The following is a 22366-nucleotide window of genomic DNA, read 5'->3' as shown; positions in this document are numbered from 1 at the left end:
GTATAAAACATTTTAAAAAGTATTTATGTTCCTAGCGTTACATATTAGTCCTTGCAAACACAGCCCTTGATGTTTGCCTCTCTGCAGTGCCCATATATTTGTTACCAGAGTTTCAAAGCAGGGCAGACCCCAAAAGTGTTGACTTCTTCAGGCTCCTATCCAGCACTCCCGAAACTGAATTGAGTTGCACCTTTGATTTCAACTGGAAATGGATCAAGGCCTTAATTTGGTGATTAAACAAGCACTGTGTTTTTGAAAAGCTCTCCCTTGGAGTGGAATTTATTCAGGGTGAAGGGTAAGAGAAGGCAGAGGTGCAGGTCTGGCTTGCCCAGGACCCAGTGGGTCCTGCTGTCTTGGCTGAGCAGGTTCCCAATAGCAATGTCCACCAGCACTCCCCTATGGAATTGAGCTGTTCTCAGTGCAGACAAGCAAATCCCTTTCCCCCCTCCCCATGGCTCCCTTCATACAGCACATATCTACCTCCTTGTTAGTATTGAAGTCCTCATTTCTTTGGCAGTGAAAACAGGCATAAACTCAGAAGAGGTTAGATGGAGACTGAGATGACCCCAAATAGAGAAGTTAATGGAAACAACAAAACAACAACACACTGGATTACAAACAGGACAATAAAACTGACCCAGTGTCCTGTGTTACCAAGATTTCCACTACAGGCCTCGATGGAGCGATTTGCTATCTGCCAGTGCTCCCTGAGGGCATTGCTCAGTGTCTCCAGTGTTTTCGCAACCAAGAGTTTTCCTGACGACCAGACCAGGACAAGCTTTCCCCTGAGAAGCAGTGGGTGAAAATTCATGCTAAAATGCTGCTGTGAATCCATACATTTAAGAAGTTATGATTGCTGTGCTCAGAAGAGACTGTTGGGAAAGAAAGGTCAATTTTCTGTGCTGAGCCACTCCAGCATCAAACACATTACACAAAGCACTAAAACGCAAACAAGCTTAAGTAAGGTCAACCTTACTAAGCACAGGTGGCAATGTAGTGAAAAGTTCTAGCCTGAAATCTCCAGTTAACACACTCTAACTTCCATGAAAATGCTCCACTGGTATCAGACCCATTGAAAGGTCCAAAAAACAGAACAAAATTAAATGACTTTTTTCAGTCACTCTAAACAAATTAAAAAGAAACAAATATTCTGATCCAAGCAAAGGAATTTAAAAAAAAAAAAAAGAGAGAGAGATTCAGTTAGCAGATACACTCTTTTACATGTTCCTATCTGTTTACAACTTTTAGACTACTCTAAGTGCAGCCTTTTCATGCAGCTTGATCCTCCCTGCACTTGATGTGTATTAGTGCGTGGGTGTCCCTGCGTGCCTCCTCTTTTTTGGTGCAGTTGAACAGTTAGAAGACCACCAAATTATATCCAGATCACTACTACTGAAGACAGTACCTTACTATTTTTTTATTTTTATTTTGAAGTTATTCATTGCTCAGAAAGCTTTTTTTTTTTTTTTTTTTTTTAATTGTCCTTCATGATTTTATTAGGACACAAATGCCAAAACTTAGTGCGACTGCTGTACCCAGGAGACTTCAGAGCTGAGAGAGCAGTGAGCTATATGTTGGTCTGAAAACACAAACTGGCTCTTCTTTAGAGGAGCCGGGAGGCAGAGAGAAGGGATCAAATTTGCCAAGAGAGGTTCAGGTTGGACATTAGGAAATGTTTCTTCTCAGAAAGAGTGGTAAGGCATTGGCACAGGCTGCCCAGGGAGGTGGAGTCACAGCCCTGGAGGTGTTCATGAATGGTGAAGATGGGGCACTGAGGGATGTGGTTAGTGGGTATGGTGGGGATGGGCTAGTGGTTGGACTCAGAGGTCTTCTTCAACCTTAATGGTTCTATGATTATATGAAATTTCCAGACAGTATTGTCATATGCCCAAGCATCTTCCTGGTGTGCTCTGCCTTCACACTGCCCCACCCACAGTTAGTATTAGAAGTAAGAGAGTCAAGGACCAGCTAGGAACAGCATGTGCTCATCATATCAACAACACTGGTTGTTGTGAGAAGTCAGTGAGCAAATAATGAATGAGATGACAAATGCACATAATGATTTTAAGCTGCCTGTTGGAAGGGAAGGAATAGAGAGAAGGAAAAGAAAGGAAAAAAATTTCCCTTTCTCAAGTGCTTCTGCAACAGTTCTCACATGCTGTTCATCCATCTCCCTGCATTCAGATGGCCCTGGGGAGTGGGGTCTGGCTGCAGCGAGAGGTACATTCCACACTCTTGGCTGGATGTGTTGGGAACCTTTCTTCAGCGTGGGGCCGCCCACCTCCTGCCAGGGTGGAACATCACACCGTCACGCTTGGTTCACTCACACAACTCTGGCTCAAGGGACCTTCACAAAAACACATTATTCCTCAGATAGCCCATTTCTTAGCACATGCTTATTTTTTGGTCATTTCTCATTTGCTCTTTGCATTCATCAGGAGCCAGGTGAGACAACAAGCACTTACCAAAAGACCTGCCTTTTCCTATTAGCCTGAAAAATTCTTTGTAGATGAAAGTACAGCAGACAAAAGATGTTTCATCTCCCATCAGCTCTAGCAGGAGGTTTACGGCTCACTGGAACTCTTCTTCCTAAACATGCAAGTGTCTCCTGAGAGTTCAGAAAGCTGTGCATGAATATGTAGGTATGCACCAGGCAAGCAAAGCAGATGTTGCACTGATCTCTGCTGGGGCATCTCAGATCACAGAAACTAACCTATAGCATCCTTTCCAGCTGCCAATTTAAGCGTCTCCTCCTCCCGTCGAAAAAAAACACCACTACAGCCATGCCCTATCTACATTTCTAATAATAAAAGCAAATACGTTTTCAATCAAACCAAAGTGCAAGTACAGAAGCCTATTGAAAGTGAGTGCCAACACATCCTATCAGGAAGAAACAGTGTGCTTGCGCAGGGAATGCAATGAGGATACAGCTTGATGAAGTTCTCCCACATTAAACACCTTTTTAAACTATGATATAAGAAGAATGGTTTTGAGTTGCGCCAGGAAAGGCTCACGTTGGGTATTAGGAAACATTTTTTCTCAGAAAGAGTGGTGGTGCACTGGCATGGGCTGCCCAGGGAGGTGGTGGAGTCACTGTCACTGGAGGTGTTCAGGAAGCTGAGAGATGTGGCACTGAGGGATGTGGTCAGTGGGCATGGTGGGATGGGCTCGGATTGGATTTGGTGATCTCAGAGGTCTTTTCCAACCTTAATGATTCTGTGATTCTAAGCATGACTCTCTCACTGTGCTCCGTATGACGCTGTATCTTCTATAGCCCAGTGAAGGAAAAAGATTCATTCTTTTGCACTGAAGAAATAAGAGAAATCTGACAGCAGCTTCTACAAAGCGCAGACCTAACACTGCTCTTTGGCTGACAACACCAGCTAATGATAATTATACAGCTTAAGCAAGAAGGATGAAATGAATCAAGATGTAGAAACAAATGAAAACAAAATCAAAAAATATCAGTAGAGACTTCCACAGATCTTAATCTTCAAGTAGACATTATCTCCACTACACAGTGAGAACGGGCTCATTAAGGAAAGCACGTGGAGTCAGACCTGGAAAATACGTGGACCTGACTGCAATTCTCTTCTGCTCAGAGCTGTGTGCTCAGCTCCACTATGCTCCTCAGAAAATCTCAGCTTCCGTTTGGGCATGTGCTGGGTTTTTGTTCTGTTTGACCACAGTTAATCCGGTTTAAGCTTTAGAAAAATATATTAGACCAAAGAGAGAGTGATTATGTCTCTTTTCAGCACAGGATACCGTATAAATGCATAGCTTCCTTGGTGTGTTCCTTCAGGGGCATTTTTGCAGCAGAGATGACATACCACATGGGGTAGCTCCAGCTGGGAGATTTGAGTTCCCAGATCCAAAAGTCCCAGGTTTATTCTCTAAGGACAACCAACCTTACAACGTTACCTGGTAACCCAAATTGGCACTATAATAGCAGTGATGGCAGGGTCAGGAACTACCTCCTCTCTAAATGGTGGAATGAGAATAAGCAGTAGGTACACTTGGGTCCCATAGCTGGGAGAGCTGAGCTAGACGCTGAGGACATCAGGACTGGATGTTCCTTTACATTTAGGCTTCCCACACTAAATGCAAAATATCAACTGCCTGACTGAGCAATTTCCAGCACAACATACTACCTGGGTGAGAACTTTGCTGCAATTATATACTACACTGTTGCTGGTATTTACCCAGCAACTTCACCCTCCTACTACTATATATATCAGGGGGAAAACACTGCTTAGCTGGAAGTTCTGGGAATGAAACTCAATGCCGCTACAGTGAGAAGGAATAACATCAGTGACTTTAGTGCAGCAGTCTGCTCGGGAAAACAGACATTAAAGTAATTGCTCAAATTATTCTGCCTCATTTTAAGGAAGACAGCGAGAGCCACAAGGCTGGGATCTTCAGACAAACAAAACCACAAGTGCATCTGCAAGATGTTTGCTTAAATCTGCAATATTTCTTTTGTATCCTGAGAGTCCACTGAAAGTAACAAATAGATGATGCTTATTTTTCCACAATGGCTAAGTCAGAGAAGCTAATAATTTGAGGAGCTGGCATTCTGTGACTCACTTAGCCCAAGCAAGGCAGGCATAAACTGTGTGCTAATGCAGATGTTTGAAGGGGGAAAAAGCCGTATTTTCTCTGGGAGAGAACGAGGAAGTGACAGCCATTGGGATTTAAATGACAGCGTGTGACATTAGGAGCCACAATTAAAAGTCATTATGGGCTCCACAGTAACAAATTATCATTGTATGCTACTCCATCAGGAAAACAAATTAATAGCTGGACCAGTAGCTTAAGTCAGGAGGGAGAAAAGATCAGGAAAAAAAAAAAAAAAGACTCTGAGCTAAACTGACTTGAAGCAGAAGGCAAAGAATAAACCCACATCCCCGGTAAGGGCTCCGTGGGTACTGCTCGTGCACTCAGTGCAGGCCAGATGGCAGCAGGCCGAGGAGGCAAGTGGATCCAACATGCAGTGCTCTTCTGTTAAGGTCAATCCAGAGTTTAACAGGGGAGTGCTTGGAGAAGCTGCTCTTACTTCTCTTTTCCCCATTAATTCACAAATGATGAAACTGTGTTTATGAAAAGCTTCTACCATGTCTACCTGTCCACGTATAAAAAAGCTGTCCATGTTTACCTCTGTGAAAGTGCTTGGCCCACAGTCATGGAGAACTTCCCTAACAACTGCGCTTTGGAAGCATCCAGACCACAGAACTGAATAGGCCTGGGAGAGAGTCTCGGACTCCTTCACTGGTGTTTGTATATGTGCTCTTAAGTGTCTTCATGTGAGTGCATTACAGAAAGCACTGTACAGCTGTGGCTAGGGTGAAGCACCGAGAGATATGTCACAGCATCTGGGGATGTAGTTCTGGATACACTGGTAGCTGCTTGATAAACTCATAGTAATAAATAAATAGTAAATAGCTCGGTGCTGTTCTCTCTTGTTTTGTTATTTCCAGGTTTGGAAGCACGTCATTATAGAGAGGTAAGTCTTATTACTTTACATATGCCCAATTACTTGATGTTATATAATGAATGATAGTAAGAATGATATGAAATATCCCAATAGTTTCATAATTTGAGTCAAACAGGCTACATTTCCCTGGCAGGTTCCTAAACGCAACCACAGGAAGTTTTCTCTCTCTGAAAGTTGCTCTTCAGTGAATAAGCAGAAATGTTGGAGAGAGGGACTATGAGCTCCTGGATGGTTGACGACAGTCTGTTGTTCAGTCTCACATCTCTGATCTGAAAGTTTACACCTGGAAGTTACTTTCATTGCTGGCTGAGATGTATGGATGGACTCTACTCAGCCCCTAAATCAATAAGGGGACAGCTTGGCAACTTGGGTTTGCTGAGTGCTCGTATCAGTTCTAACTGTCAGGGTGGGAAGAATAAAATAAAATAGTGTAAAATAAAATAAACCAAAAAATAATAGAACACTGTACTATAAAATACAAATAGGACTGAGATGGTCCAGAGACTGGAGACAAGGGTTACACTCTGTACATGCCAAAGCAAAGACCCTCCTCAGTCATGGGTGCTTGGAGAACAAAGTGCTGTTTTAAGAGGAAATGGCAGATGTAGTTCCTTGCTTGTGGTTGGCACCCCACCTCTTCTCTGTCCATTCTTAGTGTTTCCTTCTCCTTCACTGACTACTCTGAGCTGCAGCACTGCTATAAACTAATACTGCTATGTCAGAACTCAACACACAAATTCTTTGTATGCTGGATACAAAGTAAGATCCTTCTTAATAAACACAAGTATGAGTTTGTTACTTCAAAATCAGAGATTTAATTAGTAACATATATATCTGTTCAGCACCTAGCAGTTCTGTAAGAAACGGGAGCTCTACAGTGACATAAGTAAGATTCTCTTGTTCAAATTCAAAATTATTACTGATAGGTGTTCTAATGAGAGCTCATCACTGTTTTGCACTGGTTAGTGCAAAAATTTAAAAGAAGCATGCTTATCTCATCACAAAATAGGTTATCTTAAATAGGTCCAATGAGGTTTACCTCAAGAAAGCCCAGTTCATAGAATCATAGAATGACAGAATCATAAAGGCTGGAAAAGGTTGGACCACTGAGATCATCCAGTCCAGCCCCAACCCATCCTTACCACGTCCACTAACTATATCTCTCAGTGCCACACCTCCATGGTACTTGAACACGTCCAGGGATGGTGACTCCACCACCTCCTTGCATAGACTGTGTCAGTGCCTCACCACCCCTTCTGAGGAGAAATTTTTCCTAATATCCAACCTGAACCCTCCCCTGGTACAATTTGAGGCCTTTCCCTCTCATCGTATCACTGCTACCTGGGAGAAGAGGTTGACCCCCCACCTTGCTACAACCTCCTTTCAGGTCATTGTAGAGAGCAAATTCCTTCCAAACACAGACTAATGTGGCTCAACCAGCACTTCAGGTGCAAGTATCTGTGCAGCAGGTATCAGCTGTCCCCTCATATAGTCACACAGTGCAGTTCCCCCGCAAAGAACTTATCTTTTGCACACACATCCCTAAAATGACAAAAAGGAGCACAGTACTTTGTCCCACCTGCAGCCAACACATCTGATCTGAGTCTCCAGGGCAGGCACTTAATTAAAAACAACAAATACAAATACTGTAAAAGATCTATATATTGTTATTGCATCATACTGAGGTAATCCCAGTTTTAATGAAAAGATCAGTAGCATATATTGAAAGGCCTGAAGAGAAACACTATGACCTCAGAGCCAGAAGAAAGTAGTTGATGCAGTAAGAGAGAACAATCAGAACCTGATTATGTATGATTACAAAATGATTATAACATCTCCTAAAACAGGAACCTAATGATGAGCATTTAAAGCAAAAGACCCTTGTTAATGAAGACCAAGCTACAACATCATAAACTGAAACAGTAAAATGATGAATCAATTTAGGATCTCTTGCTTTGTAAATGAGAATGCCTTTGCACGTTACCCAGAAGAATTTTGTTTTGCTTTTCATTTTTAGTACACACCATGCTTTTTTATACCTTGCTGTATTTATTCAACATATTTCTGATGCAGAATGGCTCATTTTCTGGGGGCTGATTTTATTCTATAGAGGCATGTAAGCAGGTATGTAAGTACGCTACTGACACACCTTCAGATATCTAGTGGAAAATGGGGCAAGACAGACAGATGGCTACATGAGCAGGGCAACAATTGCAAAAAGCTAGCAGATTAATACACAGTGATTTGTACAGATCAACTGCTGAATTTGGTGTCTGTGGGGACCTGAAGTACTTCCCCTTGTTGACTCACGTTTGGAAGCACTGTCAGTAGAACTCCAGGGCCATCAGTTTGTGCTGCTGTTTGCTGGGAACATCTCTCCTGCTCTCCCACACCAGATAGGCTGTGGAGTGCTTTGGTAAAGCATGACTGGCAGATTGAGGCAATCTTCTGGCACACAACATCTGTAGAAAAAAAATATATATATATAGTTCTTTTTTTCCTCAAAAGCTGTTCCATTTTCAGAAAACTGAGCCTGACAAAAACCTGTCCCTGTCCCCTCCCTGTTCCTCCCCCTAGCTCCCATCACTCACACCCAATGTATTTATTCTTTTATCAGATCAGAGAGCAGCATTTGGATTATTTCAAACAGCCAACGTTAATCATCAGGACAGCACCTGTGGTTGTTATGTGGTGGGTCTGCACTCAGCTGTACAACACTTCTGCAGGCTCTTGTGTGAGTGAAAGCAAGACCACCAAAGCCTGGGCTGCTGTCACAGAGGCGGCTGCTCAGCCTATTCCTTTTTATCTTTGTTTAAAACAGAGATGCAAAGACAGAAACATCTCTCTTGGGCCATTCAACACATCTTCAATCACACAACGGGATGTCAGTAAATACCAAATAGATTTTCTTACTATTCAAATTAATCATTATTCTGTAATATAGCAAATATAGTTATGTAGCTATTGGGCTACTTTTTGTGCGCTGTACCTCTAACTGTAAATGTAGCCCTTTGGTGAGTGGCATTCTCTTGTCGGTATGAGAAGGCTCATCACTAATGAGTTATTCACATCTATTGTTCTCTCCCATTGAAACCTTTATCTCCCTTTCTTGCTTCCCTGCTTCTAAAATAAAGGTTGTGTGTGAATGAGCATTTGCCAAAAGAAAAAGATCAAACTTGAACAGAAACGATGCTCCTGGAAACAACTTCCTAATGTGGAGTCATTCATGTGCTCTTTGCAACAGTCACATCATTGTATCTCCCTATCTTTCAAGCTGCTTTTCATGTTGAGCAGCCATCATTCAGAAACATGCTTCAGAGCACCAGGTGGTCTAATATAATATTTATGGGTTTCAACCTTTTTGCTAGCTACTCCTCTGTACCAAACTACAGATAACATACAAGTTTGCTCAGGAAAGCAAATTGAAACTTTAAACAAATGTGGCCTACATTATGCAGAGGGTCAGAGAAGACGTGCATAATAGTCCCTTCTGGCCTGAAAAATCTAGGAATCTATGAATTTAGAAATAACCGTATAAGATACTACACTCCAACCCTAAATTTTACACTAAATCTTTTCAAATATTAATGAGAAGCTGTGCAGCTGAGAGAGGACGATGCCCTTGGATCCCCGGCTAAGGGATGTTTGCCAGGTTCTCCCGAAAACTTCTAGTTTCTGAATAAACAAAAGCAACAGATTACAGGCTGGACCAGTGAGTAGTGAAACAATCAGCTCGTTAAAAGATCATCATCATCACCTACAACACCACAAAACAACCAGGACACATCACCATCCATGTTAACTGCAAAGGAATTAATCAGAAAGCTTAAGAGACACAGACACGTTGTTGCCAAGACCTCTGCTCCTTGGGTGCCTCCATGTTGAACACACACCCTCCTAATACATGGTAGTTGTCATCCAGTGAGCTCTCTGTAGTTTGGTGGGTTAAAGTAAAAAGAAAATTTCCGGTGTGTTTTGTGCACCCTGCTCTTCTTTCTCTGCATACCCTGCTATACTCCTTACTGCAACAGATGCTTTCCTGTCTCTATTCACTTAGATGCATACAGCACAGAGCTTGCATACAGCAGGACCCAGGAGCTGCTGTGAGCTCCTGGACAAAACCAAAGTCACAGAAAGGCTTGGGCTGGAAGGAACCTTGAGACCAACGCAGGCCCAACCTCTGCTGTGGGCAGGGCTACAATATTCTAGATCAGGCTGCCCAGGACCCCATCCAACGTGGGGACTGGGTTTGGATGCATAATGAGTTTGTGCCTCAGCTCTCCACTGTGAAGATGATTTTCTGCCTCTCATCAGGGTTTGGAGAAATTAATTTATGTGTCTCTGAGATGCACTGAAATATATTTACCTTTTTTTCCTCCTAATGCTGCTTGAACAAGAAACCTGAGGAAAACCCTCCAGGATTGCGCACACACACAGAATCATAGAATGACCAAGGTTGGAAAAGGCCTCTAAGATCACTCAGTCCAACTGTCCACCCATCACCTATATTTCTCACTAAACCACATCCCTCATTACAACATCTGAATATTTCTTGAACACCTCCAGGGATGGTGACTCCACCACTTCCCTGGACAGCCTGTTCCAGTGCCTGACCACTCTCTCAGAGATGAAGTATTTCCTAACATCCAACCTGAATCTCCCCTGGTGGAGAGCCATCTCCATCTCCAGGTGGATCCCATCTGACCCCATGGACTTGTCGCAGTCCAGGTGGAGTAATAGGACTCTAACTGCTTCCACCTGAATCGCAGGGGGTTTATTCTGCTCCCCACCCAAGACTTCCAGGCCAGAGAGTGGAGTATCCCAAGGATAACTGGTCTGACTTTTAAAGACAGACATAAAGAAAGCATTGATAACCTCAGCCTGTTCTTTATCCTCAGTGGTCCCCGTCACATCCAGTAAAGGATGGAGACTCTCCTTAGCCCTCCTCTTACTGTTAATATATTTGTAAAAAAAAAAAAACCTTTGTTCTCTTTTACCCCAATGGCTAAGTTGAGTTCAAGCTGGGCTTTTGCCTTTCTAATGTTCTCCCTACACATCCCAATAACTTTTTTGTACTCTCCTTGAGTTGCCCATCCCTTCTTCCACAGGAAGTCTCTTTTTCTCCTGGATCCTCAGGAAGAGCTCCCTGTTCATCCACGCCAGCCTTCTTCCCCGCTGGCTCGTCTTGCAGCACAGGGGGATAGACCACTCCCGGGCCTTTAACACCTCACAATAGACAACCTCACGGGTGGACCTCCCACCACATCCTTGCTCACCTCTCCTGGAAGTTCCAAAGCCTCAAACCTATTACGTAGGGGCACCTGGGGAACTGAGGGAGGTTGGGATGGGGGTTGCCGAGTTGGGGCCTGTTTCCACTCCTCTTCCCTTAAACTGCCTCCCTCTGCTCGATGATGGCAGGGCAAGGAGTCCACCACTGTTTGGTGGGTGTCACCCCTATGTCTTCCTCACACGTTCAGCACAGTTACTCCACCAGTCTATCTCCTGCTCATACTCTCTGATACTCCTTAATCTCTCCCCCTCCTCCTTTAGCTCCTCCACCACACACTGAGCAGATCACCCACCTGCTCACACCTCACACAGGTGGAACCCTCTGCCGGCCTTTACTGGCATCCACAGGCTCAGGAACTCACTGCAGCCACAGACCTGAACTGCCACATAAAAAAGGCGGGAACTCGGTCTGGGTCGCCACATTCTTTCTTGCCAGAGCTTTCTGCCTCGCGGTGGAGGCCATGGCTAGATCTGCTGTCTGGTTGGCAACCGAGAGGTGAGCCGGCCTCTCGGATGGGCCGAGATACTCGCTGTCCTCCTCTGCCCTTAGCGAACTGCCCGCACAAACTGCCCTCGTGCCGCGCTGCGCCCCCTAGCAGCAAGTTTTGTACACGCAGCGGGTGATCCCGCCGCTGCTCCTGTGATGTCAGAACGCCGTTGCCACACGGAGGACAATGGCGCCTGGCAGCCGCTGCGTGAGGGGGCTGCCCCTCAACCAGCCGAGGGCTTCCACTTCGGTACGGAATGCGACCGCTCCAGAACCGAGTACCTCACACACACACACACAAAAAAAAAAAAAAAAAAAAAAAAAAAAATAGTGGTGCAAATCTGAGCTGTTTGCTTTCCTGAGCTGTTTGCTTGTGGAGTAGGTTGTTGTCCAGTTCCCATGGCTGAATCAACATTTCACATGTGACAGATAGGATAGTTTCTGCATCCCCTTTGAAACTCACTGGGATGGTCTGCCAATGTACATGTAGCATCCGGGCAGGCAAAATCTGCCAAGCCATAGCAACTTGACACACTGGAGTTTGCTGAGGCTCTTTGTCTGTGGAGGAGTGGTTTGCTTTAGTAGTTAAGCATAAACAAACCAAAATTATGACGACAGAAGTGACAGCCACCTAAAAGTTCCTTCAATAACGTCCCTTCCAGCTCTAAGGATTCCTTGATTCTATGATTCTATGAAAAAAGTGATACACTCCAAAGAAATTGGTGGCTTTGCCAGGCATCTCCCAGATGGAAGCAGGAAGGACTCCTGTAGCAGTCCTGTGGCCTCTGATAATCTCCACCAGCCTACAGAATGTTAAACCAGGAAATTCCTTCCCTGAAGGCATATAGAGAGCTGAGGAGCAACCAGATCCAATCAGCCAAGCTCTTCCCTAGCCAGTCCCCCTGGACATTTGTGCTATAGCCATGTACACAGCAATGTGAGTTGAGTAGGGTTGCTATTAAAAAGTCTTCCTAAAAGATATCCATGAAGTATAGTAATGTTATTTAAGTAACTTCTACCATAATGGTCTCCCTCTTCACTTGTGGTTAACACTCTGCAGCACGAAAAATCTACGGTGCCACATTTCTTACCAAATACTTCTTTATAAGATACAATCCTTCAGTGAGCAATGCCTTCTCTCTTTCCCCAAATAAAGGGGAACAATGGTGAGATTAACATTTCTGAAGGGAGTGTGTAAATGAAAGAAGTCCTTTAAAGAATGTTAAAACAATTGGGAAGCAATATCCTCCCACAGAAGGTCTAACATTTTCTTTCCACCAGGGAAGAATAGGAACTCTCCTTTCCACAGATGCATCTCCAGAGTCTGATTGTTTATCCCACTGTTTGCCTGGTTTGTGGAGGGGGCCACACACAGCCAAGCTGCTGTGTCTTCCGTGACGAAGCCGATAGCACAGTTCTGTTCTCAGAGTTCATTTTGAAAACCATGCAGACAGTGATGCAAGCAGATTTAAACATTCCCTGGGATTTCCAAAGCAGTAGACGTTTACTGGTGTGTTTACACCAACGTGTTGCTTGAATTCCTGAAAAGAAGTGAAGCAGTAAGAAGAGCATAAGGTGTTGTGGTGTGGCCTTAGAAAACATATAAACTTCACACAGCTATTAAAGGCTCACCCTTCTGTTATGTAAATCATTTAAATGACAGACAACTAATACAACAGAGCAAACAAAAAGTGTTTACTGCAATAAAGGAGTTCTATGAAGAAAGGGGTACTAAGCAGCACTGTGCTCCCCACAGTACCTCAGGCATCCTGAGTCAAGTCAGCTCTCCACCCATCACCCTCTTGCAGGGGTGGCTTAGTCTAAAACAGCCGTGTTACAACTTAGCCTTCCGCATGTATACACAAAGTCTGAGGTACTCACAGATTTGTAGAAAATTTACCCATATTGAGTCCCACCAGGAATTGCTTTCTTAAAAGTTTTCAAATTTTATGGGAAAGTCATTATCGATGCATTTCTTTTAAAACTTTGGAGGAGAAATTTTGGGAACAGGAGGCCTCCACTGCATGGTATGAGATGTACAGATAAGGGTGATGTGACTGCCACATATTCTTAGGTGCTAGAAGCAGCGTGTGCCAAGCTGTGGAAAAGACCAAACTGATGAGAGGTGCTCAAGGCCAGGTTGAATGGGGCCCTGGGCAGCCTGATCCAGTGGTTGGCACCAGCCCACAGCAGGGGGTTGGAGCTTGATGATCTTTAAGGACTCTTCCAACCCATGCCATTCTACAATTCTTTGCTTATGCACTGAAAGGAAAGAAGGCCAATCTCAGAACTTCAAAACATTACAGAGAGAGGAGGATGTGCACCTTCTGTCCCAGATATATTAAAAAAATCAGACCGGTCACTTTTAACACAGTTATTGTGTATCTACACTTATCTCACCACCCTAGAACCTAAATCACCTACTATTCAAATGCTTGGCCATGAACCTAATGAGAAAAGGAAGAAAACCTCAAGGTGACAGGAGGTAGGTCCCATTCCTGCAGCTCCTGGCCTCCTTCCTCCACTGGGACACAACATTGGCTCTGCCTTATCTGGCAATATCCCCTCAACTGGAAAAAGAGGCACTTCTATTGAACACAAATTTACATGCACCCTACAGCCCTGTCTGATGGATTCTCTGCTAACATCACCAGCTCCACATACTGCTAATTGCAGAGGCTGCTAATCCAGCTGAGAAGCTAAAATTATATTAGTTTTCAACAGGATTTACATATACTCTGTCGTATTTCTGTATCAGTTAGCAATTACAGTTTAAACTGTTGAATATGCAGCTTGCTGTAGGCCTAAGTAATGTCTAATAGCATTAACAGTGCACTTCCCCATCAGCCCCAGGATCTCTTTAGAGGCTCATTGATCCTGAGGCCTGCTGCATGGCACAGCAGCCATGTGCTCCCCTCCCAACAGCCTCCCCAGAGGCTTCTGTTCTTCCAAACTCTGCTGCCTGGAGAGCTGAGGAGCAAGGAGGGGCCATGCACATCCCTCAGGTACTCCTTCACCCACTGCATATAGTGCTTGATTTCCTTGATGAAGTTTTTAAATCAGGGATCGTGGTGCCATGTGGACTGCACTATATGAACTACATCTGCTGTCAAAGAGACCAGGGCAAAGATTTTGTTTTCTTGAGAGGGATCAAGGTAGGCTTAAAATTAGGCAGAAACATAAGTGCTTCTCATGGCATTCAAGATATTAAGAGAGACCGAAAAGCCAACTGTAAGGTAGGGCTGTCAGCACTGCATTACTTTGGTTTTCCATTTCTCCCTCTATGACGTGCTCAATTGATAGAAGGAAAAATCAGTGGAATCCTACGCAAGACCGTGTGCTCTGTTAGGGAGAGGGATGACTGCAAGGCATACATGTTTATATCCAGGTGAATATGAAGAGAGATCAAAACCCTTAGAAATTACAGCACCCTTCAGTGCTGAAACAACACTGGCACTCATTTCCTTCCAAGCAGAGCTGGGCTCCCTTGGTTCATATGTAGGCAGTTACAAGGGTGATTTTTGATAGTATATTAAGTGTTTAGGGAGAGCACTCAGAGACAAAATAGTGTAACCAGATGAAATTGCAACTGCTATTTCAGCCCTCTGAATAAATTAAGTGGTTTAAATCTGATCGGGATACTGAGCCAGAGTTAGTATCTCCACTTGTAAAAATATTAGCCAATCTTGAGCAGCCATAGATGGACAAGATCCGGGTCTTGTTATAATCAGTCTTGAAAGTGCTGTGTATCACTGTGCTGTAACACAAACTAATTTATTGGTGGAGGTTCAGAGCACCTCACTGATAGAGCCGCAGCTTCATACAGTGCAGCTGGGGATGTACGCCCTACAGTCCAGGGCAGGGATATGACAGCACTCTCCTATCACTGTAAGATAAGGAAGTCTGCGTCCAGGCCTTGGGCCCCCAGCACAAAAAGCCTGCAGAGCTGTTGGAGCGGGCCCAGAAGATGCTCAGAGGGCTGGAGCACCTCTCCTATGAAGAAAGGTTGAGGTAGCTGGGCTTGTTCAGCCTGGAGAAGAGAAGGCTCTGGGGAGACCTCATTGCAGCCTTCCAGTACTTGAAGGGAGCTTACATACAGGAGGGGAACTGACTTTTTGCACTATCTGATAGTGTTAGGACAAGGGGGAATGGCTTTAAACTAAAAGAGGGGAAATTTAGGTTAGATATTATGTGGAAATTCCTACTCAGAGGGTGGGGAGGCCCTGGCACAGGTTGTCCAGAGAGGTGGTGGATGACCCAACCTTGGAGGCACTCAAGGCCAGGTTGGATGGGGCCCTGGGCAGCCTGAGCTGGTGCCCCCACAGCAGGGGGTTGGGGCTGGGTGTGTTTGAGGGTTCCCTTCCAGCCCAACCATTCTATGATTCTATAAAACATCCCTGTAACTGTTCTATGTCTGCAAGGCAATCTGTGCATTTAAGAGAGGGAAAAAACATCAATTATGAACAGATCAGGAGAAGGTTGAAAAGCTCTGAGAAAGTGACAGACTTATGTTTTACAGCAGCAGACACATGAAGCCAAGGGTTATAAGGTGTAGGTACGTAAAATAAAATTATATACATGTGAGTGAATAAGGCAAGAAAGGCATCAAATTACAACACCATCTAGCCTTGCAAATCTGTCCTGGTGCCAGTAGCTGTACCACTGTTCCAAAGGTGGTATTATCACAGCTGTGTTTGCATTCAATGCTTTTTGTCTCCAGGATTTTTCCTGTAGGTTGGTGGGACTGCCCGAATGCTATCAGTATTACTGCTAAGGGGACTAAAATTAAATACACACAAGTGGTATTTTGCACCGTGAGGCCTGGCCTCACCAGGCACCAAAATTCCAGTCTCATTAGGACTGAAGCAGAGAAGTAGGCCCTTAATGAGGCACATGAATGTCTCTCTCTTATATGAGCGGTGTTTGCAAGGCAATCCAGGCTTTCTCCAGCCTGGATTCTTCTCCATGCCTGTATAAACAATGAGCACACCTACAGCACACCTATCTTCTATCTCCTATACAGCCACCAAAGGCACAGCAGATGCAGACACTCCACCTACATGCACCACATTAAATCCACGTTTGAGACATAGGCCAGATCAGGGCCTCTGCAACTTAAATGAGTTGTAAATGAGAAAGCAGGGCTCCAAAAACCCCTCAACTGCTGCTTCAGGGTGACTGCTTTTGGTTGCTCAGAAGCTTTCCTTTTAAAAGCAGTGATGCCTATCCTCAGGCACCCACTGGTGAAAGAGGTGTGAGGTCTTCAGGAAATCTACCTATTGATGTATCCTGAAATCCAGCTGGCAAATCCCCCCGATCTGACCCTGTTCCAATTAAAAATTGTGAGATTTAAAGCAAACAGGTTTACTCATTAAAACTTCTGTTGTGTAGAAAAATAGAATCATGAAGGATTAAGGTTGGAAAAACCCACTAAGACCATCCAGTCAAACCCCAACCCATCCCCACCGCGCTCACTAACCATGTCCCTCAGTGCCACATCTCCACAGCTTTTGAACACCTCCAGGGATGGTGACTCCACACCACCTCCCTGGGCAGCCTGTGCCACTGCATCACCACTCTTTCTGAGAAGAAATGTTTCCTATTATCCAATCTGAGCCTCCTCTGGTCCAACTTGAGGCCATTCCCTCTCGTCCTATCACTGTTACCTGAGAGAAGAAGCCAAATCCCACCTCTCTACAAACTCCTTTCAGGGAGTTGCAATGCGTTGGGTCAGGCAGAAGAAGAACTCCTTAAACTTTGTTAAAAACCAGATTCTATTTGAGATGTTATACTGTTAAACCCTGCAGTCTGGCAAGGTTTTTTTCTAACATCATTTCAGGCCACAATGTAAAGATTCATACAAACTCTGACATATACTACAAGGCAGGACGTCAACACATTTGGCATAGGATAAAAACATTCTTCATCACAGGTAAGAGGAAATCCACCTGGTGATTTTAATCGGCTCTGGCTGAGGCTCTGTATAGACTGCCAGATGCACACAGGCAACACTTGTTTCTAAGCAGGTCTCTCACCCTGCACAAAATAATAATGCCCAAAAAAGAAACCCATTGTGTTTAACAACCATGGACTGGGAAAGCTCACTCCCATTCATCTGATAGCAATCCTAGCAGATAATTCATAAATCAAAAATTAAGACTGACGCTGATCTGCCTTTAAAAGCGCACCGTAGCATAAATGCTGAAATACTCTGAACAAAACTTGGAATTTATGCTTTATAATTAAGCGATGAGTACTAAAGTGATTCATGGCAGAACTCTCCTGATTTAATGCTGATTGCAGTCAAAAAAGGAAAAATGATTCACATTATTTCTGATACCTTCATCTGGTATTTACTGCAAAATTACTGTCACACCGTGTTCTGAGGCTATGTAACAGGATGTGCTGCAGGCTGTACAGCAAATCTGGCTTGGGAAACGAGAGCTCCCTTTCTGAGAAAGCCATCCCAGGTCATCTGCCTTCCTGAGCTGTAAACCTTCCTGACTGTCTGTCGATGTAGATGCTGAACTGCTCCAGCAAGGTGACTGAATTCAGGGCTGCTATGAGGCTCATGAAAGCACAGAAACCCATCAAGGGAATCCAGGGCTGCCTTTCACTTGGCAGCAGTTCACTTACTTTGTCGTCATCTGACTGGGCACCTGTCTCATCCAATTTCTTTTTATTTTTTGCACAAAACTAAGTCTCTATCTTCATCTGTGAAATGTGAAGAAGTTTCTGTTGGGCAGCCAGCCTCCTGCTAAGTAAATGCCACTGACATCTGCCTGTGCCCTCTGTGAGGCTGGAGATGCTGCAGCGAATGCAGTGCTGCAGAGAGGCTGCCACGAGACGGCAGTGTTTCTGAAGACTTTTCCTCTGTCTGAACAGACAGCTCTACAGATTTCGGGGATACATGCTGCTTTATGCTAAAGGCCAGGAATAATTCACTGCTATGGAAAGGCCACCCTCCAGAGAGCTAGAAAAGAAAAAGGGCAAGCAGTATGATTTTCTGTTATTTAAATGCAGTTGTTCAAGCAAAATTGTCTGTCAGCTGCTTCACATTTCTCATTGTAATGGTCACTTCATTTTCAACCCTTTCTTTTGCAGCATTGGTGTCAGCAGGCTTCGCCTGAAGCCATGTTATATTGCAAGCATGTTTGAGATGATTGGAGCTGCTGTTCCCTCCAGATAACATTGTCAGAGCAGAACATTTTCATCCCTAAAGGTGAACAACAGAGCTTTGGTAGCAGCATATTTTTACAACTGTAAATGATCCCAGGTAATTTAGGGAACGTGGGCAAATGCTTGCCTTTAATCGAGAGGGTGAGGTGCAGGCAGCTGAACTCTGCCAGCTCACCACCCTGCAGCAAAGCTTTTTTGCAGCTGCACAGAGAGATGGAATGATTCTTGGATCTTTCAGGTTGGATGAAACCAGGCATTCAAGATGACCCTGAGAAGGGAGTTATGCAGTTACAAGAACCTCCTGCTGCTTGGTGGATTTCGGTGCTGGTGGCATTCAGCTTTCCTGCTCTGAATCTCTTTGGCTGGGGCCTAGCTTTGTTCCCTGAAGAGGGCAGAAACAAAGTTCAGTTTCGTCTGCCATTGGTTGCCCTGGAGAAAAGGGCTTGATGTGTCCAACCTCAAAAGGATGCCAACAAGTCCAAAAATGAAATGCTTAAACAATAGTAACAAAAGCAACTGAACCAGAAGTCCATGTTCTTAAATACTAGAGGTCTGAAGCCCTACCCTCTGGTGTCTGTAGATAGCATAATAGACACACCATAGCTTCTAACAACTCCAACTTTTTTGCTGCTGATGTAGAAGTCAAAAGTAACCTGGTTTGGCTTTCAGCTTCAAGGGAGACTGCCCACTGCTGATGGTTTGGAAAACCATCAGGCTGCCTGTAGCTAAGCACCTTTGACATCAAGTTGCTGGAAAAGAGGGCCACAGAAGGCCATCGTATTATCTTCTTAGTTGTTGGTCAGTTAGACCCACACCAGCAAATACACAGGCTTTGCTTTTCCTATCTGCAGAGTTACAGAAATCTATAGCTTTTATGTTTTCATTTCTTGTGTTAGGTGGAGCAGCTTCAAAAGCGCCCTTTTGTAATTGCAGTTGTCGGCAAGTTTGCCACATAAAACAAGGATAGAAAGCATCATGAAAGCTCTCATTTCCCACTTGCCTCCTCTGTCAAGCCCGTCTCCATTCAAAGATTCTTTCCATTGCTACCCATTTCTTTCCTGTATGCTTTAATTGCTTAGTAGAATGTGCTGCATACATACTGAAGTCATGCCAAGCACACATCGGGCATATTCACTAAGTATAAAACGGACACTTTTCTCCGTATGAATTCATTGCTTATGCTTGTCTGGTACACTGAAACATGCATTTCTGGGAAGCTGCAATAAAATAAAGTTTTGTAAAACATACTTCATTGCAGTGATAAAAATGAAGTTACATCTGGACAGAAAGACGATTTTAAGTAGTAAGGCAGCGATTATCTTGTCTGGTGGAACGGCCAGAGGTTTAAGCAGAATATTTACCCTGAGTATTTGCAGAGCATTTAAGACTTAGTTCCAAATTCTTCTCGCATGACAAAAACCATTTTGGCACAAGTAATTTTGCTTTCTCTCTCTTGTGCCCTTTACCATAAAGAAAAATGCAAGTGCGCTCATAGCTGTATAGCCTTTTTGGAGTAATGCCCACAAGGCTTTGGCTGATTGAAACATACATCCTAGACCATTACTGTATATTATATCTTCAAATTCACATAAAACAAACTACTGTCTCTCATAAAGATCCTGCTATCTTCTCTCTCTCCACCAGACACAGACAGCGGGGACAGATCTTCCTCCCAGACACATGATCACATCTTCACATCCTCCAGTGTGAGGCCTGCCTGACTGGTAAAAGTGTTTGTCACCTTGGAGTGGTGAGAAAGAGGACCCAGGACTGGAACAATGCCGTCCTAATGCTGATCACTGACCACGGTGTGAACCTCTGGGAAGATTCAGGTCTGGCTGATAGTTTTACATCATTGTAACCACATCAGAGTCAGTGAAAGCACTCTGGATTTACTCCACATTTCCAGCAGGATTGGAATTGGATTCATCGCTGGACAGACATGAACCTTTTCTGGAAAGCAGTAAGCACAGATATTCTGTCAGGTAGCTAACCTCAGTAAGCGTTTAAATTATGATACTTAAATCAGCTGACACGGCTGGCTGAAAGATGAAATATGAGGATGAACAGCATGATATCAAGCTGACTTCATGCAGCTTTGGCAGTTTTATGATTACTCTAATTGTAGAAACAACAAAGCTCTGTCGCTCCTCTATTAACCTCAGCTTTCCACGTTTCTGTAATAAAATCACATTCGTACTACTTGCATCCATTACCCTGGTAAATATGGAGATGCTGAGGGTAAAATCACCATTGAAAATGGTCTCTTCCATCTAGCACTTGACTGAGTAATGACAAAGACCTGAGACGACGCTGAATGAATAGTGAAGGTTGAATGAATTGTGAAGTAGAACATTTCTCATTATCTGTCATATACTTAAGTTCTGCAATCTTCTTTGAAAAATTTGATCCTCAAACTGCAGGATGCAGGCAGTAATAAAGTGAAATGTTTAAAACATCAGAATAAGAGTCCATTATAATAACACTGACTGAAGTTACAGTCATGCTTTACCCAGCCCTTTGGAGGTTAACTTGCCGTAGCTCAGAGGGCTGCAAATTCTGGCTTGTAGGACACTGCCTATAAACATCTTTCTGAACTTTCACTGTACTCTTGCAGTGAGCTTTCAAAAAACCATTCAAAGTAGCAAATGCTTATTTGTGGCTTTGTGGTTTGTCTACATATGAACATAAAAAAAATACACAGCTAGGAATCTGAGGAATTACTCCAAGCATTTACAGATACCAGTAAACTTAAAAATAAAACAAGATATTTCCGTCAATAAAAGTGCCTTTTTACTATTTTGATAATGATCCTTTTAAAACTCTTTATTACACCAGAAAATCAAAATTATGTCTGATGGTTTGTGGAATTGTTGTCTGTACAAAAGACCTCTAAATTAAGAGCTGAACATTGAATATAGCTGTAGTAACCTCAAACCAAAATTGTTCCCAGAACTGAAACACTACGCTTGTGACAGGCCTTCAGACTGCCATGCCAGTAGGATGCCTGTGCACACAACTACATCTTCCATTCCCGTGTCCTGAGGAGGTAAGTATGCATCTTGTTTCTGGAACTAAAGTGTGCTACAGGCTCTTTGGGGCTGAAATGCACAGATTAATGGCTTCTATAGTAACTGTTTGAAGCCAGTTATGGATTTTGGTTTTTGATCTTCCCAGAGGCTCTCTCTCCTGTTTTCAGAGAGCTTTGTCATCACACCATCCCCCAGATAAACGCACCTGGTTACAGGTCCTGAGCAATCCACGCATATTCAAACGATGCTGCAACGCACATCCTCCCATCAACCCCTCCTGCAGAAGGATGGCAGAGTGCGCACATGAGGAACTCCCTGGTACAATCACCACTGTGACATTCCAGAATAATAAACATGGTTTGTTTGTTTTTTTTATTGCAGATGGTGGTTTCTTTTTCCCGCACTACAGAAGTCTCCTTCACCAAAGAGGAAGATGGGAAGAGAAATATTTTACAATTTAAGGTAGAACAATTTCCTCACCAGCACTGCTATGAAGGGTAGATGTGCTATTTTAAATACTTCCTGTTGTGTTTTCTAAATGTCATAAATATAACCATCTCCGTTTCTACGGTCACAAAACTGGAAAGGTGAGTTCTCAGCCATTTGTGCATATGTTTTGTTTTGTTTTTTTTTTCCCTTACGTAAAACATCTTTTAGCTCACTTCAGTATTTACAGTTGAGCTGGTGCCTTCCTGCCACTGAACAGAAATAATGAGTGCCTGTCAGCATCAACACCGCACTGCTTATGAGGACTGCATTCATTGGATAGCAGTTTGGAGCAACATAATTTATAATAATTAACACATTAACATTCCAATAAAAGGTAGTCTTTGCTGTACTCTCACAGTACACAGCAATAACACCATCATCATAATAGTTAAAACA

The 22366-nt window shown here is 43.7% G+C and overlaps 1 long non-coding RNA gene across 3 annotated transcripts in view; it reads right to left on the bottom strand.

The window, feature by feature from the left end:
* LOC112532397 overlaps positions 1 to 11425 on the bottom strand; it is a 57663-nt gene extending 46238 nt beyond the window's left edge. For all 3 annotated transcript variants that reach the window (XR_005859147.2, XR_005859145.2, XR_005859146.2), the window contains exons 1-2: positions 11077 to 11425; positions 7805 to 7956 (exon numbers count right to left, since the gene is read on the bottom strand). This is a non-coding gene — a long non-coding RNA (uncharacterized LOC112532397). The remainder of the gene's footprint in view (positions 1 to 7804; positions 7957 to 11076) is intronic.
* Positions 11426 to 22366: the final 10941 nt, after the last annotated feature.

The sequence above is a fragment of the Gallus gallus genome, chromosome 4, assembly GCF_016699485.2.
Source record: "Gallus gallus isolate bGalGal1 chromosome 4, bGalGal1.mat.broiler.GRCg7b, whole genome shotgun sequence".
Taxonomy (NCBI): Eukaryota; Metazoa; Chordata; class Aves; order Galliformes; family Phasianidae; genus Gallus; species Gallus gallus.
This window is presented reverse-complemented; position numbering and strand designations above follow the sequence as displayed.